The sequence below is a fragment of the Ammospiza nelsoni genome, chromosome 1 (assembly GCF_027579445.1).
Source record: "Ammospiza nelsoni isolate bAmmNel1 chromosome 1, bAmmNel1.pri, whole genome shotgun sequence".
NCBI lineage: Eukaryota > Metazoa > Chordata > Aves > Passeriformes > Passerellidae > Ammospiza > Ammospiza nelsoni.
The window spans coordinates 87,670,241-87,682,754 of NC_080633.1; the positions used below are offsets into that span (position 1 = coordinate 87,670,241).

The 12,514-nt window shown below is 36.8% G+C and overlaps 1 protein-coding gene across 3 annotated transcripts in view; it reads right to left on the reverse strand.

Moving 5' to 3' along the window:
* GALNT1 (polypeptide N-acetylgalactosaminyltransferase 1) overlaps positions 1 to 12,514 on the reverse strand; it is an 87,083-nt gene that overhangs the window by 52,077 nt on the left and 22,492 nt on the right. The window contains exon 2 of one of the 3 annotated variants that reach the window (XM_059466432.1): positions 9,591 to 9,766. The exons of 1 other annotated variant lie outside the window; for it this stretch is intronic. The gene's annotated coding sequence lies outside the window, so the exon portion shown is untranslated. The remainder of the gene's footprint in view (positions 1 to 9,590; positions 9,767 to 12,514) is intronic. One more of the 3 variants, XM_059466439.1, reaches the window with a different exon arrangement.

A 12,514-nucleotide genomic window follows, 5' to 3' on the forward strand; every position in this document is an offset into this window, starting at 1 on the left:
GTAAATTTCAACAGGCTAAAGAGTTTTAGGATGCCAGTAGTCTTCTTCTCAGAAGTTAATATAAGAGAAGAATATTTCATGGGGCTATGCTCATTTGATGGATTTTGAAAGGTTTTATTATTCATCTGTTCGGTACAATTCAGCAAGAAAGTTCTGAGGAGGTGATGAGAGAAAGCAGATCATACTAGTCTGAAAACAATTCATTAAAAGCAAACCTGCACTTCAGAAAAATCTGAGAAATGTAGGTCAGCACAATAAATTTCTATTCTTCTCTCTCTGAGTAGGAAGACTACACTTTTAATTCATCAGAAGCAACTTTTTAATTCATAAGTCAATTTTTTAATTGACCATTTGAAAAAAATATAATTATGTTTCTAAAAATGATGGGCCTTGGAATAAAGGCAGAATAACAAACATAGAAGTGGCTGACTACAGCTGAAAAACAAGGATGAACTTCATACACAAAGGCAGAAGCTATTGGTTCATGCTTCCTTTCCAACGAATTAACAGAATGCATTATACTTACAAAAGTAGAAGCTCTTGTGAGGTTAAAATCTCTCATTACATAGAAAAGCAATACCAAAAATGGAACAACAGTGATGCACTCCAACTACAACTCTGTCAAACTGCTTACAACTGTATGGAACTACCTGATTGTGTATTTGAACCTCTGATTCTCCCTATTCAGAATCACGGAATCATAGAATATTTCAAGTAGGAAGGAACCTTCTTACTCAAGCAGTCTTTACTTAACCTTTAAACTTTTAAGATTAGCTCTAAATACTTCTACGTAGTAAGGAAATAACATTTCTGAATTGAAAAAAATGGCTTTTGTAAAGTTTGGCTTTTAAAACAAGTTCTTACAGTTAATGCAAGAAAGTTAATTGAAAATGCAATGTTATTTTGGTACCTATAATTTTCAGAAACAACTACAGTCACTGAACTTCTGAAAACAGTTTATAATTTCACAAATCGGTGCTTAATGGTTTCTCAAATGAGTTTGTAAAAATGCCAAATTCCCTCAATAAAGCATTTTTAAGAATGGAACAAAAGATTATTTACACAACTGCTCAAATGAAAACCTTTGAAAACCCTTAAATCACATTTAGATTGACTTTATGAAAACCCTGTCTTGCTTGCAGGAAGAAACTGCAGTGGCAAAGGTTTCAAAGGACCAGAAGAACAATATTTTAATCAAATAATAAAAAATCAAACCAATTCAATGCACAGATTTTGGATTTACATGCTTTTATTCACAGCAATTTTTGTTATGCAAGAAAAGGAATAAATTGATCCAGGAGGGAGATGAAATATTCCCTATCAGAATATAACTGTAAATACTGCAAGAGCTCAAGAGGATAGCTAAAATTTGGAAATTAAGAACACAATAAAAGTACAAAGACTACTGCTGTCATATAACCAGCTGAGATTCACTAGATGTCTATTCTATGACTTTGAAGTAGATTTCAAATGTCTGAGGCAACAACTTCATTTCTCTTTTGTTCCACAGGTTGCATAAAAATTATCTAAAACCAGACATCTCATTCAGGGATTCTTCACATATTCCTATTTTCTTAACTGCTCTAAAATTTAAAATATACTTCTATTATGTCCAGTGAGCAATCAAATTACATTACTTAATATTGCCAAGCTGATAACAAAAAAACCAACTATACATCTTTATACAGAACTGCTTCAAATATTTGGAGCACATCATTAGCCCAGGTTAACTGCAACACATAAGAAAATGAATACACAGATATATAACACTCTGAAGCAAAGAGAAGTAGGTGTTTGCATGGCCATTAAGTTATTGGCTGTTATTACAGTCCTGGCAGGTAAGTTCAAATCACTGCTATTCAAATCTTTCCCTCTTAGACTGAACCACAGAACTGCCTCTCAGGAGAGATGCAGAACAGGCAATCCTTTTTGGAAAGCAGATTTATAAGCCAAAAGACAGTTATTTCTTCTCCTGAAACAACTGCATCTTAAATTGGGTTACTGACACCTCAGATGCTCACAGAGAGTAAACATTCCTCTTCCAAACCATAGCTACTATGCATGCACACTCTGGGAGGGCTACTGAAGGTGCTTGACTAAGAGAAACACTCAGCTTGAGAATACAGGCAGTATTTTCATCACTGAGTATCAGAGGCAGCACAAAGACAATGAGCAATTCATGAGTGAAAAGCTTTTGTTGCTAACAGAGGCAAGAGATGATTTAAGCATTGAGCTCATAAAGACTTGACATGCAATAATTAATGGCTGAAGATGCATCAGTGAGACCTATTTGAGCCTTCTGCTATCCTTCACAGCAGCCTGGAAGGCTGAAGTGGACTAGAACCACTGGAATAGTTTTTCTTTTTGGAAGACTCACAGATAGTGACCCAGCACTTAGTTTTTTCAGCACAGCAACACTCCTGCCAATCAGCATCCCAGAGCTATAAACTGACTCCAGTTTTTAATAACTCCCTGAAGAGCTGTGTTAGCTGGACTTTCAACCCCAACACTACAGGACTTTTGGAGAAAAATTGAGGTCACATCAACACAGGTGTTCTAGGTGAGGACCTCCATTTCCTCAAGAAAAACAATGTCATGTGAGGTACAGACTGTGCAAGTTTACCATTACTCAGAAGAAACAGCTTAAAACGAAGTAATTTTAGGCTCCCTGTTGGATCTAAATGGTCTTTTAAGAAATTAAAAGCTGAACTACCAAAAATTTATATTGCAGTGGAGTAGTGTCACAGTAGCAGAGATTGGGCTATTAGTACACTATTAGCTGTCTGCAAGGAAAAGCTGTAAACACCTCCACAAGTTTCAGGCTCTCAGTCTTGTGACAGGATGTAACACAGTGTGAAGGCTTCGAGACAAAAGCAGCATCACCTGGCCTTACAAGGCATGGGTTCCCTAAGAAACAAAGCATGCAAGCAGTCAAGGATTTCTAATAATCAAAAATTCATACATTTCCAAAAATTATTTTAAATAACTTGGCAACTGTCAGTTGAGCTGTAAGTAGAATAAGCTACCTGATAGGACTTTTTTTGAAGTTAAATTTCTTTCTGAAAAAAATTGAATTCAGTATTGTGAGCAAGCTTCTTTTACACTACATTAGTCTATGTGGAAGTAAAACCACAGTAAGCTGTTTCATATTCTCAATGCTCATATTTTCCATCTTCCTTTACCATGTTTCTGCACAGTTCAGAAAATCAAATTCACTTCCAAAATGTTTTAAAAGTTCAACCTCAAAATGTCCAACCAACTCAGAATTTACCAGCTGAGACAGAGCTAAAATGGATACTATACTTATCAATAGGTTGCTCTTCAAACAAATGTGTCAAATAATAGAATTTTCTGCAGATTTTATGATATTCAGTCTGCACATGTCAACACTCAAAAATGTCAGGCAGCATTTGCTTTTGAAGTATTTTGAGGAAATAAGCAAATTCTTCTCATAAACAGTGATAAGCACAGACAAAAGGGTCTCAAACTCTCTCTCTATTCTGCTATTAAGTTAGGAGAGAAGAAAACTAGAAACTCAGGAGTCAGTATGAAAGAATTACAAACTTCAAGGAGAAATCCTTCACTACTTGAAGGTCAGGTGAATTCACCATCACAAAACTAGCTACATATTTTTCATAGACAAAAACTGATACAGACTCTGAACAATCAAATGAATAAATCTTATACAAAATATCCATGACACCTTCCTTGTATGTTGTAAGAAATTATTAAATCTTTCAAGCTAAGTCTCAAATGTTCAAAGGTATCAAATCTCCATAAAGCTTCTGATTATTTTTTAGGTATGTATCAAAGCCACAAGCTAGAGTGGAATAAAATTGTTCATTAATTCTTCAAACACTTTTAAAGATGGCAGAAAACAACATAGGAAAATAGTCATCATTAAGGATGAATCACCAATGGGCAAGAATTTGATTTAAAGAAAAGCAGAGTAAGCTAATTAGAGAAAAAAAATTATTATAGAGGAGACTTCTGGAAACATTGGGTAAATTGCAGTCAATAGATTCAATCATCCTTTTGTGAGTAAGTGCAGAAAACTCTAATCCTGAAAACTGTCTACTGCAGATGAAAAATCCAGCAGGGAAAATTGAAAAAATACCAAATAACTTTGAAGAACATTTTTTCTCTGCCTTCAGCATATGTGAAAAATATTTAAAATAGAGTTTTAGAAGAAAAGCTTTGAAATAAGCACAGGTAAAGAAAAAAATCATCATACATGCTGGGGCTATAGGGTGTTTATCATAGAGAAGGTGGCTGAATTCTGCCTAGAGTAAAGGCAGAACTTGCTGAAAAATCAAATGCAGATATCAAGTTAAAAACTGCTGAAAGGATAACATGTATGACTAATGGTGAAGACTTGAAGAATTACAATATATAATTTGAAAACATGGGTGACAATCACTTAACACACAGTGGGTTCTATCACCACAAGTAAAATGAAGAATGATATTGCAAGTAGAATGAAGAAAGGCAAAGAATTCAAACAAGTTAACAAGCTTTATCTCCCATTCCTTTAAAAGTGCCACTGCAGATGGTTTAAAATAAAAATCAAAAAGTACCACACCTTGTCATGTCTAGGGAAACACCCAAATTCTAACCAAAATAAGCCTGCACTTTTGCAGGGCTAAACACTTTTTGAAATACAGAGAAAACATCAGATCTCCATCAACAAAAGTCTAGCAACAAAAACCCAAACAAAACAAACAAAAAAACCCCCATGCGCGTGTTTCTCTTTCTCTAGAAAGAAATGACAGATTAAATATGGAGAAAAAAAAGAAAAGCTATCTCTGTCAAATTTTGGGATACAATAAAGTTTTGCAAAGCTTCCCCCAAAAACTTGTGCTCCTTTGGTTTATATCCATAGGCAAATAAAAAGTCTACCTAGAGAACAAAAGGGCAGTATTTATAGAGAAAGGCAATGTAGCTTTTAAGCACACAATCCCAGCTAAGTCTGCTCTCACATCACAAGGCTGTGTGCTCAGCAGGTAGCTTCTGCTGCTAACAACTGTTCTGTGCTTAATTAACACACAGTACTGCACTAAACATTAGATTCTTCACATCCATTCTTCCCTCTCCCTCTTAGGCTCACTTGTTTTAGAGGCAGTTTTGCTTAATTCTGTCTTTTCAGGGATCACTGATAACAAAAATTTGACAAATACCACACTTTTATATCCTTTGTTTTAATTGCTAATCCATGCAAATGTACACATGGTATAAAAAGAACAACTATGAGATTTTCTTCAACCATGAGATTCATCAATTTTTCCATGTAAAGTTTATTTCTAAAATAGGCAATATCCAAATTTTGAGTTGTACACTGAAGAGGGGAACAAGAAAAGAACTCTCAGATAAAAAGCTAAAAAGGCAGAATAATAAATGCAGAGTTCTGGAAATTCTTTAGAACTTGAGAATACTTTCAAGACTGGACAAGACAAGAAGAAACTGATAGGGAGAAGTTGCTAGAAGAGCTTTCAAGCAGACTGTTATGGCAATGGCTCTTCTTCAGGACTGAAGTCCTGGATCTTTGTTCATGTGGAATCCTGGTCTTAAGCACTGGTACTGGTATCTCCACAGGAACTGAGCCTAAACTCTTGAATTCAGACCTCAGGTGACCTTCAGAGGTTCATATGCTGACATCACAAGAGAATTCACAGAAGTATCAGTACTTTTGAGCAAAGCCTTGCAAAGGGGCTGGTTTCACACTGAGACATTCTCACCACAGAGTTCTACCCTCCCTTTCCTTTTCAGTGCCTTTTTCCTTTGTTGCTCAAGCAAGCAAAGTAGCCCTAACTCTGGCATGGAGCAGCCATGACCAATTCAGGTCCCTGCAAGCAGATGCCCCCTCCTACCCCATTGCTCTTACACTGCATCTCCTAGTTTGCTGTCACACCAACAAAAATCAAGATAACAGGTAATGTAGAGACAGGATAGAAAATTATCTGCTACTGCTGGACTCAAAACTCCAAAAGAAGAGCAGGAGAAAGTGACAGAAGAACCCACCTAAGAAATATAATTCAGCACATATAATTCAAAAAGCCAGGGGCACACAGTATCCACCCATCCAATAAATCTGCATTTGTAATTGTAAAAGTGGACAAATATGGGCCAAATCACAGAGATTTTAATTGATCATGCACATACTTCTTCTCAGCTTTCAACTTAATTGAAAAATAAATATAAACTTTACATTCAAGGTCACATTTGGTCAAAAGCAGCACTATGGAAAAGATAAACTGAGTTCCACAGAAATAGAAGTCCTATTTCATTAACAGCTTCAAAAATCTGCATTTTTTTTTTTTTAAATGATCATGCTTTGAGTTCATTTATGGGAGAAAACACTAAAAAAGCAAAAATCAATAAAAGAAAAAAAGTAGTTTTTACTTAAGCCATGGAAATTATTTAAACAAGGTCATTTTCAAAAGAAAATGCTACATTTTCATTATTCTATAAGAAATGCTTTTTAAACGTTGCTGCATTTTATTTCTTGAATATTTCTTTTTCTTTCTTAAATATTCCTTAGAAAAAAAAATGGCAATTCTCTCAGACATTAAACTTCAAGATTATACTCTTAAAGCTAGTGATTCCAAAACATGTTTTTCATCTAGCCTAACTTGTATGTTTTCATCCTAGTTTGACAAATTTAAATAAAATAGCCATATCATGATATGGAGAATACATCAGTAAGATAAAGGAGCAAATAAAATTTAGAATTTTTTATTTGTTGTGCTGTACAGCAGTCCAGAGAAGTCTGAAGAGTGGGATATGCAATTTGAGGCAGAAAGATTATTTTGTGGAAGAGTTCATTGTTTCCCCAGTTACCTATAAGTGTGATGATAACAATTTTCTGCATAGTTGCATAGGGGAAAAAAATCAGCAGAACATTCAGGAAGGCAGGTAGGCATCAGACTTCGGTGAAGCACTTCAATTTCTTCAATACTTTGGTGCTTATTACTTTGCTTTTTTTTTCCCCAGAAACTGTCAGGCACTTCATGAAAAAACAGCTAGTGTATTTAATTTGACATAAAATGATTTTTGAAGGTATAAAGCTTGTAGCAACTTGAGCTGTTTTACAATTCAAAATTAATTCCCGACTAGAAGCCAAGAGACAAACAGGTCACCATAAAAAAGGTCAATCTGTCGGACAATATTAAAGAAAGGAATGTGATGGAGCTGTTTTGGAAATTCAACTATAAAATAATTGAAAATCACAGAATTTGAGAAATAAAATCACTGCTACAATTTAAATTAAATCAAAGATCAGATATTTTTTAAAACATCTTCTAAAATTCTGTGCTCCAAGACAATTGAAATTACTCTTCAATACCTTTCCTGAAATATTTTCACCTTCTCTGAAAGTTCTAGAATTTTTACAAGGAGAGATAGTAGAGATGCCTTAGAAGCCAGAGCACGGGTAAAGATTTATCAGCACACTATTACTGTGTACGTAGCTGCTACTCCAACACACCAGCCTTCTGCTCTGCCAGCAAAAATCTACACAGCAACAAAGAAACTTAATCAGAGAACTGACACAGCTGAAAAAGAACCAAGAACAATTGTGTTTATTCAGCCACATTAGTCTCTCAGTGCAGACTCAGACCAATCGGGTATTCTCTCCAAAAGAAGTTATTTCTACTCAAATCTGTGTTCTCACTAAACTCAACATTAGTCAGCAACCACAGAAGAGGTGATTGGGCCATCATGAAAAAAAATAATGAAGATACCACTTGAGTGGCCAAAAGAAGTAAACCCAGAAGTAAAAAACTGCTCTACTGTTTTTTACCCTAGATTTTTTTTTTTCTTATCAGCCTCTACTACTAAAGAGTATTAGGTAGTAATTTTGGATATACTTTTTCCTCTCCTCTAAACTGATACTTGTTCCAGTTATACTCATACATATATATATATTTATATATTCTGAAGGACTGAATTTAAGACTACATGTTAGATCTTTTGAAGTTGACTGGAAAAGGACCCACTCAAACATGAAACACACTTTTCCCATTTTACAATGCTGAACCCGAACCTCAGAATTGGACCCAAAGAGTCCTCCAAAACTCAATCTGTAAAAACTGATCTATGAAAACTACTAATAGGTTTCGGGAAAGATAAAATCAGGATGAAAAATTAGCACGAAATGTCAATACCAGTGACTCCAAGTGCAGGACACCATTTAACACACTAAATACAACTGCACTGGTTCAACTTTTCTGCCAAAGGAAGTGGACCTGTCACAGCACATCTTTGCCTGTCCATCCCACTAAACTTTGGCTTTCCATCTTGCTTCCATCAAGCTTTAAAAAAGCGTAGGAGAGGCACACAGAGAGGAGGCTTCAGGAGCGCTCAGTTGTTAAACACCTCACTGCACAGCCAATGACTACACAGTGGTGGTTTAATAAATCATCTCTTGTCTGACAAGGATGCTTTAAGGGGACTGTGTTTGTTGTAGAAACACAGAAAATAAAACTCAGGCTTTCTTAGGTCATCTGGATGGAAAGTGTATCTGAATTTCAGTTCACTGGACTAAATAACTCTTTTCAAGATATTCTGAGAGGGTAAAGGTGAATTTAGAAAAACTAATAATGAGGTCCTTTATCCACTTGGACACTGTGCTTCCCAATACTCAGAGAAAACCACAGGAACAGTTTAATTAGGTCTGCACTAACATCTAAAGGGATTCTTAAGGAAACTTGTATAATAGCTGCAGACAACTGAACTGGTCCAACAGGATACAGAAGGAACAGTAAAATATGGAATATGCATGCAGACTATTGACCCTGGCTGGACTCCAGGTGCCCAAAGTCACTGTCCCATCCTTCCTCAGCTGGACAAGGGAAAGAAAATATGACACAGGGTTTGTGAGTCAAGATAAGGGCAGGGAGAAATCTCTCACTATCACAGGCCAAACAGATTCAAGATGGGGAAATCAGTACCAATCAAATCAGACTAGGATAAGAAATAAAACCAAATCTTTAAAAAACTTTTCTCATGCCCCTCCCAGCTTCCCAGGCTCAACTTCTCTCCCAGTCTTCTTAACCTTCTCCTCCCCCTAGCAGCACACAGGAACAGGGAATGAGGGTTAAAATCAGTTCATCACATCCTGGCTCTGCCTCTCCTTCCTCCACAGAGGGAGGATTACTCACACTTCTCCCCTGCTCCCACAGGAAGCAGCCCCTGACAAACTTCTCCAACCTGAGTCCTTCCCATGAGCTGCAGTTCTTCATGAACTGCTTCCATAGGGTGCAGCCCTTCAGGAACACTGCTCCAGCATGGGTTTCCTGTGCAGTGCCCCAGAGACTCCACCTCTGTCAGTGATGGGCTCAGCCTTGGCCAGTGGCAGGTCCCTCTGGGAGATAACTGCCATTGGTTCCACTGGACACAGGGGAAGTTTCTAGCAGCTTCCCAGAGAAGATGCCTCTAAGTAAGTCACTGGCAAAACCCTGCCACACAAGCCCAGTGCAATCCAGTGACAAAGCACACGTGGAGTCTAAGTGGTCCCTTTGCTCTGAAACACACCCAAAGCAGACAGACCTAACCAAAGCACCAAAAACTCCTGGAACACATTTTGTACTCACCTCCTCTGCAGGTTTACAGCCATCTGGATGATCCAGCAGCACTGGTGGCAAAATCCTGACCCATTGCTGCAGAGCACCTGTAGCAGGAACCGTACAGCAACAGACTGGCCTAGGCCATTCCAACATGGACGTAGGAAGCAAAAGAGGTATTCCACCAGAAAGGTCTTAAGGCTGTCCTAGAGGAAAAACAGAAAGTTCCTAGCTCAGTTCTGGCAGAGCTTGAGGTGCAAGGGGAAGAAAGTTTCCCATTTAAGATTTCAAAATCTAAAATCCCATGCAAGGGAGAAGGAGTCAAAGACTGTTTCTAAAAAGAGGCAGTGAACTGTGCTTGTGAGGAAAACAACATATGCAGGGAAGAGTGGAGAGGTGGAACAAGTCATCAACATTTTTTAGCCTTCCAGATGATATGATTTAAGTGGGAGGACTGCCTGTCCTCCCAAATAAGCTGTTATCTATTTTTGAGCTCTATATATGTCGTTCTCTATCCAATCATGAATACTTAGCACAACAAACTATGAATTGTTCTCAATAAGGCAAGAAAACAGCCTCCTCAAAAACAGCACACATTCACATGAGCAGCTCCCCAGATGATCACTCTTTTGGACAAAATCTTCCTATACATATTCTAGTTTATAGATGTAGGGGTTTTTACATTCTTTCATCTCTCGCCCACAAGTTAAACATTAGCATTTATAATGACAGCTTTTGGGAAAAAAAGGTGTTATTACAGTAACACAGACTTGACGCTTAAGAAGCAACGTTTTTTCACTTCTAGAAAAAAAAAGTGACACCTGAAAAATGATGTCTGAGCCTTTCCAAGTCTTTTCCATTAAAACTGTAGCAATAGTGAATGAATTCCTTCAAATCTCTGCCTTTGCCCAGTTAACACAGCAATGTCTGAAGGAAATTCTAAACAGCTGAAAACTAAAGAATGTGTCTTAACATTCAAGAGAGATTTGTTCAATCTTTAATGCAATTGAAATTTGTCTACACTTGGGTAATATTTACCATACATGATTCAAGCTTGTATCTTCCACTTGCCATATTATATCTGAACCTATTGAGCTAGTCAAGTTTCTTGCTCTGCATGTTTAAACTGTTACCTCTAGGTATCTATCCAGGTGAAAAACTTTGTACAAAGGAGGGAAAAAAAAAAATTGTTGATACTATGGTAACACAACAGTATGGAGAAAGGGTAAAGAAGGTTAAGATTGGCAGTGATAGAAAAGGTGTTTGTCAACCACTTAATTATTAATTATTACCCCAATACTGAAGCAGATAAAATTAGTGTAATACTTGGTAGTTTCTCTCTTTTTTTTTTTTGCATACCAAAGTAGAAGGGGAAAATGTCTTGGTTTAAAGTCTGAATATTAATAGAACTGGCTAAAGAGCTCTTTGAAATGATACCAATTTGTACCAAATCTGAAAAAAACAGGGAAGTTTCAAGGGCCAGAAAAAAATGATCCAAGATACATCCAGCAGGAAACCTAACATAAATAATGTTTGTTTATTTTCTGAACATGTTAATATAATAGATTGTGACATTATGCTGAAGAGACCCAGCCTCCTTTATCAAAGCCCATTAGCTGTTGCCTTCAAGAGGTTAAACAGATTTCCAAGATATATCTGACTAGGCTCTACACACTGCAGTGTAGCATGCAATACACCCACATAAAAAAAAAAAAAAAAAAAAAGAATGTTGCTTATGTTAAATTAGCCTTTTGTGTAGCACTTTTCTTCACTAAAACACAGGTGTCTTACAGAGGTGGGTGGAGAACATGATCCATTTTTACTGATGAGGAAACAGGTCTGTTCCTGGCAAGTCTGGGAGCTAATTTCTTCTACCTGCTCTAAAGTTTAAACTGAAGTATCTCTCTCTACATCTGCCTGGTTGGATGAAGAGCCTTACTTTAGTGATTTTGCTAATTTATATATTTTTTCAAAGGATCCTAAGATTCTTTGCTCAGTGCTGTCCAGACCCTGAAGCAGCCCCTACAAAACACAAAACCAGAAGCCAAACAGTAAGAGGAGGACACACAGGGAATGGCCCATATTGCCATTAGTAAGCAAGGCACAGCTACCAAGGGAAGATGTTCACTTATTTGTAGTGAGCTTCCACACACTTAAAAGCTTATTATTTCCCTTGATCTTTTCTCTGGGTTACAAAAATGCCAATTCAATCATGCCTTCTGCACACAGCACCTTTTCTAAATCATCAGTCATTACACTCCTGAGACAAATTAAGTGTGCCTACATCTTTCTTGAAGTACACTGGCCAAAACAGATACAGCACTTGAATTTCATAATATAGAACAAAGCAAAAGGTTCAACTCCACATCCTCCAGATTATACCACCAATTAGTCATGTCAATACATACACACAGTTCTTCTTTGTCAACCATACTGCAGTGTCAGCTCTCATTTTATAATCCATGGTGAGGAATGGAGTGGCAGGAGAAACTTAACAGATGTTCTCCATATTTTATTTTGACCTAAATATAAAGCATTCAACTTATTCTTCTAAATTAAATCCTCTTCTCCCAGGCCATCTTTCCAATATTTAAGATTTTTCTGAATTGCCATTCCACCTTTGTGTAACAGCATTTATTCCCAAACACATCTTTAGATTTCATAACCATACGCTAATTAGCCAGTATGAACAAGAACAGTTAACTGAAACAATTTTACAAAATTCCATACAATATGCTTTCCTTGCTACTAAAGAGAACTACTGAAAAACCTCTGGCTACTGTTAACCTAATGAGTTTACACATATCCTAAAATAGCGTTTTTATCTAGGCCGTATTTCCTTAGTTTGCTCTGTAACAGTATCACAGTATCAGAAAGCTTGTGGCTTTCTCCAGTCCACAAGCTTCCTGTTAGAGAGGACATTACATGGCCTTCATTATGCATTTCTGATCTTC